The 8001-nt window shown below is 46.5% G+C and overlaps 1 protein-coding gene across 3 annotated transcripts in view; it reads right to left on the reverse strand.

Moving 5' to 3' along the window:
* The window catches only part of SV2B (synaptic vesicle glycoprotein 2B), a 199556-nt gene extending 191945 nt beyond the window's left edge, over window positions 1-7611 (reverse strand). For 2 of the 3 annotated variants that reach the window (XM_067695886.1, XM_067695895.1), the window contains exon 1: window positions 6725-6920. The gene's annotated coding sequence lies outside the window, so the exon portion shown is untranslated. Of the gene's footprint in view, window positions 1-6724; window positions 6921-7446 lie in introns of those variants that run through there. The other variant, XM_067695876.1, reaches the window with a different exon arrangement.
* Window positions 7612-8001: the final 390 nt, after the last annotated feature.

Here is an 8001-nt window from a genome sequence, read left to right on the forward strand (position 1 = left end):
TAGAGAGAGCCTCAGCTAACCGAGCAACCACAATAGCACTGACTCACTCATGTATCAAATAAATATTTATTGTGTGCCTACTATGCACCTGGAGCAGGGAGAACAGCAGATTTTCCAGTAGAAAACATCGTGGAGCAGATATTATGGGAGCGAAGCCCAGAGGCATCTGACAGCAGAGTTTCTGCACCTACATAATCCAAGTGACTCAAAAATTTTGATCATGGAATTCCAACAAAGTATGGGACAGTGCAGAGCTGAGCTGGGGTGGGGGTGTGTGGCCTATTGCCAAGAATAGAAGCTTGGTTTCCCTCTGAGGCACCTTGGAAATCTCTAGTTCATAAGGATGATTATTGTCCAGTTGTCTCATCTGGAACATCATGGGCCCCATGCAAATAATCTTCTCAATAGCACTGGCAACTTTAAATGACAGGTTCTAAATTCTCACTACACTTAGAATTTTCAAGTCTTTCATCAGGTGTAGTGATCCTTTAATCAATTTTTAGACCAACATATTTCCAAGTCCAGGAGCATGAAGGAAACTGCAGAGCACTTGGGTTTTATTACTACCACCATCATCACCATTATCATCACCACCACCACCATCATCAACATCATCATCATCATCATCACCATCAACATAATCATCACCATCATCATCCCCATCCCCATCACCATCATCACCATCATCATCATCATCACCATCATCATTTTACAACTGAGGAAACAGGGGCTCAGAGAAGTTAAATAACTTGCTAAAGTTTACACAGCTAGAACGTAATGAAGCTTGAGTTCAAACCAAGTTTTGTTTGTTCCCAAATCCCACTGCTCCATCCGATCCCCAACATGGTCAATCCTGGTACCCACATAGACAAATGGAGGCCAACTTGATACCTCTTCCTCATATTTCCTTCTGGGCTTCAATTCCTTTTTTCCCACTGTTGCTCCTTTCTCTCTCTCTTTCTTCCTCTCTCTCTCCTTCTCTCTCTCTCTCTCTCTCTCTCTCTCTCTCTCTCTCTCACACACACACACACACACAGGAAACCACTTGCCATTGCGATACCTACTTTTTCTTTTTTTCACTCCCCACCCCCTCCAATATCATTGCAAAGAAAATTCACACTCACATGTATTCAGTCACACCACAGGGAGGAAATGGTCAGTACCTGGAGTCTGAGATTTAAGTCATTCCAGCCTCCCCTTTTCCTGTAAGGCTATTGCCGATTTCTCTCCTTTTATAAACAGGAACACATTATGCAAGATGCTGTAGATGTGGGATTTTTCAAGCAAGCTGGTGACACTCTTTCACTTGGCATAAAATCGATTTAAATAAATGTCTCCCTTTTTCAAGATTCTTTCCTGCTCCCGCTTAATCTTAAATTAAGAGCAGTACAATAATAACCCAAGAACATCACACCCCTGAATTTCAGCCACCTCACCCGGAGGATCTTGTCTCCTTTTTTGAAAGTGTGAGCTATTTTTTGGTTTCCACTTGTTTCTCTTTCTTGTCACCACACATTGTTTTCTATAAGATATAAGCAATTGGAGCCTTCACATTTAAAGCCTGTTTTTAGTCCGTGTGATCCACAATAAGGCTCTCATGAGACCTTGGAAAGAAAAGGAATAACTTCAGGGAGTTACACTTCAAGATCCACTGAAGCAAAGATCTGCAGTCACCTCCAGTAATTAAATGACTCTATTCACTCATTCAGTAAATACTCACTGAGTGCATACTAGGTGGTAGGCAATATTCAGGGCACTGGTGATACAGCAGTGACTCAGCTCACTGAAGGGACAAACTAGAAACATGCTAATGATATTCAAGTTTATGTCTCCTTCTAGGACCTCTTCCTTCAACTCTAGACCCACATATGTAACTATCTAATTAACATCTCCCATTGGATGTCCAATTGAACCCCATAACTGTCCCTTCTCCATCTCAGTAAAGGGCCACTCTTTCTAGCTGTTCAGTGGTCAAAATATGTGGAGTCATCCTTGACTCCCTTCTTTCTCTCATTTAACCCATCATCAGCAAGATATATCCAGAATTTGATGACTTCTCACCATCACCACTCTCCACCCTGGTCCAAACCACCATCATCTCTTGCCTGGATTATTGCAGTAGCCTCCTGACTGATCTCCCTGTTTTCACCTTTAATCTCTAAAGTCTATTCTAAAGTCTAAAGCTCAGGTAATCATTGTAAAACCTAAATCAGATAATGTCAATGAGTGCTCAATATTCTCCAATGGCTTCCCATCTCACTCAGAGCAAAAGCCAAAGTCCACACAAGGCTAGACAACCTTGTATTACCCAGCTCTCCACCATTTCTCTGATCTCATCTTCTCCATCCCCCTCTTCTCTCAGTTCCTTCTACATGAATCCCCTTGCTGTTCCCAGAACACGCCAGTACACTGTTCCCTTGGGGCCTTTGCACTTGTTGTTCTCCCTGCCTACAAGGGTCTTTCCCCAAATATCCATGTAGCTCACTCTTTCACTTCCTTCATGTCAGCCTGACCACACCCACCCCACTCCCCACCCCCATTCAACCAGGCACTCCCCATCCTCCTCTCCTCACTTGATATTCTCTCATCACATAATATTACACATTTACTTATTTACATATTATCTCCCCAACTAGAATAAATCCTTCATGAGGATGAACCTTGCTACCCTGACTGCTGTATCCCCTGCCTACAATGCCTGGCATGTAAGGAACACTCAAGAAATGTTTGGTGAATGAATGACTATCTAAAGATACCTATGTCTGAAGTTGGTCAGCCATGGAAACAGACAAAAATACAGGAAAAAAAAGAAAAAAAGAAAAGAAAAAGGGCAAGTTGCAGGCATTTGCAGAGTTCAGGAGAAAAGGAGCCTTAGCCAAGGGGACTTAAACTTTAAGGTCCCTATGGTAGATTGATTGCACAGATATACCAATTCCTCCCCCGTTCCCTGTATCCATGCTCTCTGCCATGTGACTACGTAGCTCCTCCCATCAAGAAGTGTACTCTATTCCCCACGCCTTCACTCTGGGCTAGCCTTGTGACTTACTTTTGTCAATAGACAAGACTGAAATGACAGTGTGCCAGTTATAAGCTTAGGGCTCAAGAGGTCATGCAATTTTCCACTCTTCCTTGGATTCCTGAGATAACATGTGAACATGCCGGGCTAGCCTGTTGGAGGACGAGATACCACCTGGAGCAGAGCCAAGTCATCCCAGCTAAGGCCATCCTAAAGCAGCTAGCTCTTAGCCACTCCAACAGCAGACAAAAATCACATGAGCAAACCCAGCCGGGATCAATCAAGCACAACCTGGATCTGCAGAACTGCCTGGATGAGCCATAGACAAGTGAGAAAATGAGAAATGGTTGCTGTCTTAAGCCACAAGTTGTGGGGAGGTTTGCTCTGTAGTCCCATTGGCAAAGTCATCCCTAATGTGTGTGATCAGCCCCTAGGGGAGGCATCTCAGCTGCTCTGCTCTGAGTATGTGTTCATCAGGAAAGCTTCTCCTTATGATTTAGCTCTCACTAAGGGGGGTCTGCAGGAAGAAAACACACCACCATGCCACACAGTGTCCCAGCAATTACAAATCAATAGACTGGCATGGGAGTGAGCAAGGTCACCGTGATGTAGCCCAGAGGGACAGATTGGCTTTCTGAGGCAGCAACACCTTGGATGGGGAAAATTCACAGAGGTGAATGTCACCTTCTGAGCTGACTTGGGGGACACCCAGCCAGCCACCCAACCAGGAGCTAGCCTCATCACAGCCTGTTCCACAGGAGCTTTGACCAGGTTCTCAGGCATCCAGCCCCATTTCTGTCCAAGGAAAACACTGCAGGAGCCCTGCAGCACCAAGAACAGCAGTGGGGTGGAGCTCTCAAATCCTAAAACCATGCTCTTTTTTTTTTAAATTGGGTCTAGTTGATTTACAATGTTGTGTTAGTTTCAAGTGTACCACAAAGTGATTTTGTTATATATATATATACACACACACTATTTTTTTCAGATTCTTTTCCATTATAGGTTATTACAGATACTGAGCACAGTTTCCTGTGCTATACAGTAGGTCCTTGTTGTTTACCTATTTTATATATAGTAGTGCGTGTACATGTATCCCAAACTCCTAATTTATATCTCCTCCCTCCCCCCACGCTATCCCCTTTGGTAACATTAGTTTGCCAAAACCATGCTCTTTAGAGGAACAAAGTCTCAGAGGAGCAGAGCAGCAAACTGTGGTCTTCATATTCAGCCTACAAGACAGAAGCCTCAAATAAATGCATCATATGATATTATGTAAATGCACCCCGTGGTACACCAATGGTCAGTATATTTCCACTTGATTCTAACACCTTTCCATAGCCATAGAAACTACTGTCATTCTCACAGAATAAAGAATCAAAACTAGCAAGGACAATACCTGCAGGACTATTCACTAAAGGTGACCCTTTCTTTCATTGTGGGAAAGGAAATGAACATAAGACTAAGGTTCAAAAGAAGCACTAAAATAGTCCTTGATCTGGAAAGGACTGGAAGGATAGCTGAACACTGTTTGGCACAGAGCTTCTCAACACCTTGCAAAGATTTATGCCTCTGTTGGCTGCATTTGCTTAGGCTGAGTGACCACAGGAATCTATGTCTCCCAACCAGCCTTCTTCTAAGCATAGAGTGTAGGATTTCAGCCAATTCCTTCCGCAAAAGCTCAGGATATTAATCTTAGCGACAAATAGAAATCATAAGAGGCAATACCCAAGTGACCTTGCCGTATTACCCCTCTGACCTCAAATCCTACTGCTGTTCCCCTCACTCACTCAACTGCAGCCTCCCTGGACTCCTTTCTGGTTTTCTTAGGAACATACCTCTCTCCTGCTTCAGGGTTTTTGCAGGTGCTGTTACTCTGCCCAGAATGTTCTTCCTCAGACATCTGCCTGGCTCGCTCCTCACTTCCCCAGGGGTCTGGTCAAATGTCACTTACAAGCAAAGCTTTCCCTGATCAAACTGTATTAAAAAATAACTATCCCCACCCCACCCTCTGGCAAGATTCCCCCTTCCTCTTACTCTGCTTCATTTCTCTCCACTATAATGCATCACTATCTAGTTATTTATTTGTCCATTATCTTATACACATATTCACACACACACACACACACACGCACGCACGCACGCACAAGGTAAGCACTTTGACGGGCTTTATTTCGTTCAGTTCTGTATTCCCCCCACATAGAGCAGTACCTGACACGTCGTAGGTACTCAATGAATGAACTGCCATTTCTTAAGCACCTACTTTGTGCCAAGCAATTTATATGATGATCATTTCCCAATAAACACATATTTTTAAGCATCTATGATGTAATTATATTATAAGAACTCCACTGTTATCTCCATTTTACAGATCAGGAACCCAAAGCTCAAAACGAGGCTAAATAACCTGCCCAAGACACTCACCGAGGTCTGTTTGAGCATCAGAGCCCACGCTCCTTGCAGTGTGCCAACCTGCTTTTTAAATACCTTAGTGATGGTCTAGGTTACAAAACGCATGTGATACGCATCTCTGGCAACATACATAACACAAGAGCTCATCATCCTACCATTTTTCATCACCCACTACAGCTTTTGTTCAGGAAAAAACATCCATCAGATTGGATTTTTATTTCCCAGAGCACATTGGTTGAAACAGCTTTAGCTTTCCTTTATCCCACCTATTTAGAGACAATCAAGGTTGGAGCTTTCCTTTTGAACTGAGCTGGGACAAGCACAGACAGGTCAGGGACCCAAGGGAGATGAAGGTAGTTCATCTGCTCTGAGAATCCCTCAGAATTATCCAGAATCCCTGCCTCTGTGTACTGCTCCCAAACCTTCCTGGTCCTAGAATTTAGGAAAATGTTCCATTAAAAAAACAAAAAGGCTGATCTCCTGCATTGGGCACACTCTTCCCTTGGTGTCATCCTATGTCTGTGTCTACTGGGATCGATCTGGTCACGTACTGCAAATGTCAGCCCTGTTGTGACTTGTAGAGCTCTGACCATCCAGTAGCCTTGATGCTGATGAGGTGGGAGGGCGATGGGGGTCACTCACAGACCAAGGGACCAAGACAGGGACCCCGTCCCTACTGAAATCCATGTAATGCCTCAACTAGGAGAGCTTCCTTTTAAAAATAATCACTGCCACAATTAATTCCTTCCTCCTCCCTGCTCCCACCACTCTTTTCACACCTGCATTACTGAACTGATCACAGCTCATTGTTACAGGTGTTTCTTCTTCACCAGGTGTGAGCTTCTGGGGAACTGGACTTTGTTTTCATCACCTCTGCACCCCGAAGGATTAATCCAGCCTCTGACACATACTGTGTGTTCGACTAGTATTTGCTGACTAAAGAAAGATGCAGAATGAGCCTGTACTACGTCTGCTGCACCCACTGGAGCAAGCAGGGTAAGTCTTCTAGAAAGGGCAAGAAGCAGAAGCATCTTCTAGAAAGGGCAAGAAGCAGAAGAGACCAGGGTAGACCAGAAGGACCGCTGAGCTGGCTACAAGACCCAATTCTCCCGCACAGGTATATACCTCATCCTTCACCTGTCACTCTCCGAACCTTAAAGCCGCCCACATTTGCCTCTGAACAAGCTTTTGAAAAAATGAGCAGGCACCCCCGGCACCCCCTCCCCACCCCAGTACCCCACCCTACCCCACCCTACCGGGCTGCTCTTTTCAGAGCCCCAGACATCGACGTTAAGTTACCTTTAGAAAGAGCTAGTTTGCATCTGTGGTTTCTGGTTAAAGGATCCTGTTTCAGCAGCCCGGCTGAACCCTGGACAGCAGAGATATCTAACACCCGTCTGCGGAGGAAACGGCAGTGCCTCGCTCCTCCCTGGCTAAACGCATTTGCTCACCCGTCCCTGCAGAACAAATCATGTTCTTTTCCTTGCGCTAAAATCCCTCTATAAACAAATCCTCTCTGTGTTCCTAAGAAACGGGTCCCACACCCGCGGAGAGCGCCCTCCACATACAGAAATACACGCAAACCCCAACCCAGAACCACCAGGTGTAAGCCTGGTTTTGATGTCCTTTAAGAACAAACCAACAACAACAAAAATCCATCTAAGAATTGAAACTAAGAGCAGTGACTAGAAAGCTTATGCACAGGGAGTTATAAACGTCCGTAGCCTAAGTTGCAAAACTATGCATGGCGCTAACAGTTGAAACACGCTTTAAAAACAGCCCTTGGGGATGCCACCTTCAAAGAGGCGCGCAGCCCCGGGCAGCGGGCAAGTCCTTGCTTTTCTGCGCCGGCTTTCCAAGTCTCTCCCCTGTCTTTTGTGCCATTTACTATAAACAACATTCGAAGGTAGCACCGTGTACGTTTTCAGCCCTGGCAGGAGAGACTGGGAGCCCCAGGAGCGCGTGGGGTCCGCACCGCGGCCGGGTCTGCACGCGCCGTAACGAGCAACACAGTCCCCTACCTGGGTGGGAAATCCGCGGGCGGCCGCCTCCGGGTGCGGGCGGAACGGCGTCCGCCTTGGTGGCCCCGCCGGCAGCTCCCGCGAACGCTGCGCTGGGGCGATCCCCGCGGAGGCAGGAGTCCACGGGTGTCACACATGCATCACGGCGCCCGCGCCGCCGCCGCCCGCCCTGGCGCAGCGCGCAGCGCGCCGCCGCCACACCGAGCACCAAGGGCGGGAGGCTCCTGCGTCCTCTATTCAGTGGGATCAGATCCTAACCCGCTTTCTACCCGGCCTGAGCATTAAGCCATTCGCGGCGGGCAGCTCTTCGCTTCTAAATCTCCTTCCGATTGGAGACGGAGTGTTTGGGATAGCTGGGTGGGAAGGGGACCCAGCGGGACCCCAGGCTCCCTGGATTTGCAGAGCAATAGATGTTAAACATCTTATTCCTCCAGTTTCGAGTTTCATCCCCCACTGATTATTGTCATCTCCTTCGCGCTCTCCACATCGCCTGGGGCAAGGGGGCGATGTGTACTCCACACCCCTTTCACCAGCCCCAAACCAGGACACGTACTC

Source organism: Pseudorca crassidens, chromosome 1 (assembly GCF_039906515.1).
Source record: "Pseudorca crassidens isolate mPseCra1 chromosome 1, mPseCra1.hap1, whole genome shotgun sequence".
NCBI lineage: Eukaryota > Metazoa > Chordata > Mammalia > Artiodactyla > Delphinidae > Pseudorca > Pseudorca crassidens.